Here is a 6,000-nt window from a genome sequence, read left to right on the forward strand (position 1 = left end):
CGTGGTGCTCAGTGCTTGACACTTGGTAATCTTCCCATAAACCTTTGCCAAATGAACAGGTAAATGATACAAATGGACCTAGCACCTCTTCAGGGATGGGTCCGTAGTGTCGGGGCTCGTCCCTTTTGTGTTGGCTCTTACTGCTTTCTGTTTCAAAGGGTGGCCTCTTCGTGAACTCTTGCCCTCATTCTAGAACACACTGTCTTGTGAACAAACAGTTCCCACTTAACACCAACCCCTTCCTTTGGAGCCAAGGAACAGTATTACCTTACCAGGCATTCTCATTCTCAGAGGTGCCTTCCTGAGATGAGGTGTAAATTAATGCCAGCCTGACCACTCTGGGTCATTAAAGACCAGATGGTAATTTTTGCAAGAGGAGCAACTGAACCTTACTGGCCTGGCCCAAGTCCAACCTGGATAATTGCCTCCTGCCTACACAATATCCCCCCTCTCATTTCAGGCACAGAAATGATTTTCATTTCATCCTCTGAAAGCTAGCCAGGAAGGGCTGTGCTGGCTTTTCACCCCATTGCTGTGGAGTGGGCGCAGTGCAGCAAAGCAGTCAGTGTTCCTCTGGGGGATCTGAAAAGTGCTTTAGGGTGAGAAGGGTGGGCAACAGAAATCTAAATGTTTTAATAATATATTTGGAAAAATAAGACTTAGTCATCTTAAGTGAAAACACTTCATCTCCATTGTTTTTGTTTGTTTGTTTGTTTGTTTTTTGTTGTTTTTTTTTTAAGCTGCAGGAGGGAGCAGAAAAGAGAAATTCCTAATTTGGATATGAATGATCTTTTATTGGAATTCTAGAAGTATGGCTCATCCCCAGTCTAGGTAGCCCCCTGGAGTGGGTCCACTTTTGACATTAAGGCTACCTAAAACAGTCGCAGGTGAAATTTGGCTGGAATAAATTCCTTTCCTCATTACTATCGGGGGAAGCCGAGGGGTATGGCAAGAACCTGGGATGCTTGCTCAGCATGCAACTGCGTACATACTAAAAGACCTAATTGGCAGGATGAATGGAAAAGATCAATCTGACCAGGAAACATCCAGGGCCAAGCACCAAGGTCCAGAGCACCCAGAGTTGACGGATTGGCATAAAGATAAACAGACCAAGCACTAGGCATAAACGAGCAAGAGCTGATTGGGAACACCATCCCTAGGTGCCCTGCACGTCCTTACCCTTTTGCACAATCCAGAGCATGCTGGGTTCACTTGAAGGGGGGAGGAAATGTGCTTGAAGTGTTTTACAGTTGTGTATCGGTTTGCCACTCTCAGGAAAACCTGAGGCTCAGAATTCTCTACGCTTCCTTTTGTGTCCTTGGCCCAAGATATAGTTTGTAAGGAATGGGCATATTCTTTCCACCCAGAAAAATGTCATCAGGCCTCGGAGGACCACTGCACAGCTATTGCAGGACCTTAGGGGAGCCCTGACTTGCCCACAAACACATTCTCTTCCCCCATGGCCTTGGCTCAAACCTGGCTTGGAGAAGCTATGTCTTGAGTCGAGCTAATACTTAGTAATAAAGCTTCCTGGGAAAGCAAGACTGCCAAAGTTTAAGTGGTGGGTTTTTATGACCAGGATTATGGTCCATTAAGGGACAAGGATGAAAACACAGCTCGTTTCATTTTGATCTCTTGTCTAGGCTGAACTACCATCCTATTTCCAATTAAAGTTCCACAAGAAAAATGCTGATGTTTCTCCTCCAGAAACAAGCTTTTTTGGCACTTTCCCAAAAAACTCACCATGGTCTGAAGTCACAGGCTCACAGCATTGAGATTCTGTGGCTTTGTTTTCTCCAAGAGGATAAAAGGCCTATAAATGACAGAAGTTTTCAATCGCAATTTGCTGCATTCAGAAAGAGAATATATGAAATATATTCTCTCCAACTGCGACATGGGAATAGGCCATTTAATAATAGGGACATGAAGGTTCTTCCCATTGATGATCTTCCTGGCTTTGCTTTGTGAAGGGAGACATGGACAACCAGTCATCATGGTGAAGCCACCATGACCATGAAATATAATTCAGCTTCGACCTTAAATTGTCCCATGGCTCAGGAAAGGGGCATGAACAACCTAGTTTTTCCCTTCTCCTCATGCTAGAAAATTCTAACTGCAACTGCCATACATGGCAAAGAAAAGTTCGTTCTATTCTAAACATGATGTGGTCATTTTGGGGAGCAAGGTGCACAGGCATCTTGAGGACATTCTGGACAAATCTCAATGGGTATGAACATTGGCAAGGAGAAAATTGGAATTTCTATTAAATAACTGAGGCTTGGGTCTTTCCCACCCTTCAGGGGGTGTTGATATAGTAAGCTACTCTTTAGATTTTTCCAGTAATGAGTAAAAAGTAGCTTTGTATCATATACTAAAATAAATTTCAATCTAACCAAAGAAATTTCATATCTACATAAGAAACCTCTCAATGGCTATTTGAAATGAAATAAATAAAAAACCAATAAACTTTTTATAAGAAATATTGAAGAACGATATCAAGAAAGAAATACAATCAGTTGCAAAATAAAGGTATCTTCAGATAAACACGAGAAGGTCCAACTTTTCTCAAGAAAGTTAAGCAATCTTTTTCTGAGAATATTTTGTCAAGCAACAAGATTTTAAGTAAATTTGAATTGAAAAACCAAACAAACCACAAGTCTCAACATTACCTAGCTCATTTATGTCCTGTTATGTCAATGTATATCAGAAAATACATTCACCTGTTTCTAAACGTAAGAAGAAAAATATCCCCCATGGACAACTAGAACCAATTACTTTTAATTAAAAAAAAAATAAGCACAAATACAAATCTCTGCAACAACTATGGCCTGAAGCAAATTGTTTTTCTGTCTCTCCCCTTCTGTTTCCATGGCCCATTCCAGAATACACTGTCCAAAATGATTGTTTGGTTTTTCTCCAGACAAAAGAGACAGTGAGATACACTATCCATGGGGAAGATTTTCTTTTTTTTTTTCCTACCCAAGCTTTAAGATCTTGAGGATGAGGGGAAAAAAAAGAAAGATGTCTGAACTGTGGCCTTGGCTTATCCCTTGGCTGGTAAAAATGTTGCTGAGCGGGATTTCTTTCTACCCAAGGCTATTCAGAGGAGGCAGAGGTGGCCCCTTGGATACGCAGAACCTAGAAAGTTGATGCTATTGAAATTTGAATGTGAAATCTGCTTTTATGTTATTGCTTATGGGCAGATAAACTGCCAATGGCCACCAAACACACAACACACACACACACACACATTCACTCACAATCTTCTTTCAAGCTATTATACCCTAAAGATAACTAAATGCACTGATGGAATTTCCAAGGAGAATCAATATTTGTTAGGAGGATTTTTAGTCAGCCAGGGCTGCCATAACAAAATACCACAGACCAGGTGGCTTAAATAACAGAACTTCGATTCTCACAGCTCTGGAAGGTAGAAGTTCAAGATCAAGGTGCCAAGGATCAGTGTTTGGTGAGAGCTCTTTCCATGGGTTGCAGGCAGCCACCTTCCAGCTATGTCTTTGCATGATGGAAAGAGAGAGACAGAAAGAGAAATCTCTGGTTTCTCTTCTTATAAGGACACTAATTTTATTAGATCAGGACTCCACCCCCATGACTTCATTTAACCTGAATTACTTCTATAAAGACCTGGTCTCTAAATAGAGCCACTCTAGAGAGTCAGGTCTTCAACATATAAATGGGGAGAGAAGAAACAATTCAGTCCATAGCAAGAGGGGCAATATTTAAGATATTTAAGTATTGTGCACAGGCATCAACCAATTTAACAGATGCTTGCCAAATCTGATCAGATTGCAGCTGGACTGGTGCATATCAGCAGCACATCAACCTTACCCTTCAGATCTAGAAGAAATAAAAGAAGCAAAAGTCCTCCTCTTGGCCTCCTCTGGGGGATAAATCTTCCACTGTGCTTATAAGAGATGGCTTCCCTTATATAGTACAATTCCAGAAGATGTAAGAATAGGTCTTATCCATTTATGCATGGAAATAAATGTGTTGCTTTATCAATAGAAACGTTTTCATTCATCAACCTATTTTTTTAAGATTGTATTTATTTATTCATGAAAGACAGACAGAGAGAGAGAGAAAGAGAAGAAGAAGAAGAAGAAGAAGAAGAAGAAGAAGAAGAAGAAGAAGAAGAAGAAGAAGAAGAAGAAGAAGGAGGAGGAGGAGGAGGGGGAGGAGGAGGAGGGGGAGGAGGAGGAGGGGGAGGAGGAGGAGGGGGAGGAGGAGGAGGGGGAGGAGGAGGAGGGGGAGGAGGAGGAGGGGGAGGAGGAGGAGGAGAAGGAGAAGAAAAGACACAGGCAGAGGGAGAAGCAGGCTCCATGCAGGGAGCCCAGTGTGGGACTCGATCTCAGGACCCCAGGATCACACCCTGGGCCAAAGAAAGATGCTCAGCCGCTGAGCCACCCAGGTGTCCCTCATCAACCTATTAATAGTGTTTATCTGGAAGGAAGGAAATTGTAAAGAACTTTCACTTTATTGACTGTGTTGTTTTACCAGGTGCACATATTATTTTGTAATCATAAAAATAAACAAATATTTCAACTTTTTTCCATATTTTGTAAATGTAAAAAAAATATTATATTTTACATTTATAAATATGCCCACTCTTTAGTCCTTAAAATTCTAAAGGAATGAGCTATGTTACCTACAGGGTTTAGCCTGGGGTTTCCTATTAGAATTCATCTACTACACAGAGAGTGGATCTGTTCTAAGCATAAGAACAGCCTTTAATTCACAGGGATTTTTAATTCCTTGTTCCTAGGTTGTTGTCTTTTAATGATAAGAATGACAAATTTCTGAATGAGGGCCTTGGCCTTAAACACTCAAAGTGTTTAAGAAGACAATTCTAATGATATTCGGAAGAGTGGCTGTCAGGAGGCCCCCACCTCTTACTCTTTACGCATGGTTATAGTCTCTCACTCTAAGAAATGAAATCACCTCTTCCCTCTCAATATTTGAAGAAAAGAAGCTTTCTTGTCTCTATGGGATATGCTATATCAACAAGGTAGACAATCAAGATCTAATTTCCACCCAGGTTTCCTGCTTGATGCTTGTATTCATTTCACAACCCTCACACTACCGGATAGTTAGCAACCCAACCACTAAATGCTAGAGTCACCTCCTGGACGTTGGGATATTCCCAAATTCTCCCTGGGGTTAGTCCTGCTGAGAGCCATTGCATTTAACTAAAGCTAGACTACTACTCATAGCCTCTAAAACACTCCATACAATACTGTGCCTCTGGATCACTGCATATTCTAGTCCTTATAACTGAAATGTTCATCTAACCTTTCTTCCTTACCTGATTCATCCTCCCTAACTGAAAAGGCTTCCTCCATTTTCACCCTGCCACACTCCACTTTGAATGTTGCCTTAGGTAGCCAATAGATTCATGTGCAAATAACTGAAAATCTATCTAATGGGATATTTGAGCCAAAGCCCAAATATGAAGTCTGGAAGTAAGTGAATTCAACTCTTGCAGCAGCTCAATTTCATTATTGAAAAATCATACTTATTCCTTCCTTCAGCTCAACCGTCTTCAGCATCTTGACATTTCTTGCTAATTGCTTCATGGTTGCAAGATGGCTGCTAGAGCTCTAACATTATGTTTTCACATAACTGTTGCAATTAACAAAGAAGGGGATGGTCAGAAGGCTTTTCTCCCAAACATGTTTTATGTTTTTTGTCAGGAAGTAAATCTGTCCCCAAATACATCCTCCATGTCTCATTAGCCTGAATAATATTTATATGGTTTATCATAGGTTAAGTTACTATTGTTTAAGAAATAAAATTTCTCCTTAGCATACAGAGACACTTATATAATATCTTTGTAATTAAGATTGCCTTGTGATGGGAGCAAGCAAGGGTGTTAAAACCATCAAACTCCCTGTCATTCAAAGTTGTGTGCCTATTATTTATCCCTCAAGGATGCTGGGCCACTCTATAACTACATGATGATAATAAAATAACTGTTTCCAT

The 6,000-nt window shown here is 40.7% G+C and overlaps 1 long non-coding RNA gene across 1 annotated transcript in view; it reads right to left on the reverse strand.

Moving 5' to 3' along the window:
- The window catches only part of LOC112670600 (uncharacterized), a 59,307-nt gene extending 59,124 nt beyond the window's left edge, over positions 1 to 183 (reverse strand). The window contains exon 1 of the long non-coding RNA XR_003143060.3: positions 86 to 183. This is a non-coding gene — a long non-coding RNA (uncharacterized LOC112670600). The remainder of the gene's footprint in view (positions 1 to 85) is intronic.
- Positions 184 to 6,000: the final 5,817 nt, after the last annotated feature.

The sequence above is a fragment of the Canis lupus genome, chromosome 14 (genome assembly GCF_003254725.2).
Source record: "Canis lupus dingo isolate Sandy chromosome 14, ASM325472v2, whole genome shotgun sequence".
Classification (NCBI taxonomy): Eukaryota; Metazoa; Chordata; class Mammalia; order Carnivora; family Canidae; genus Canis; species Canis lupus.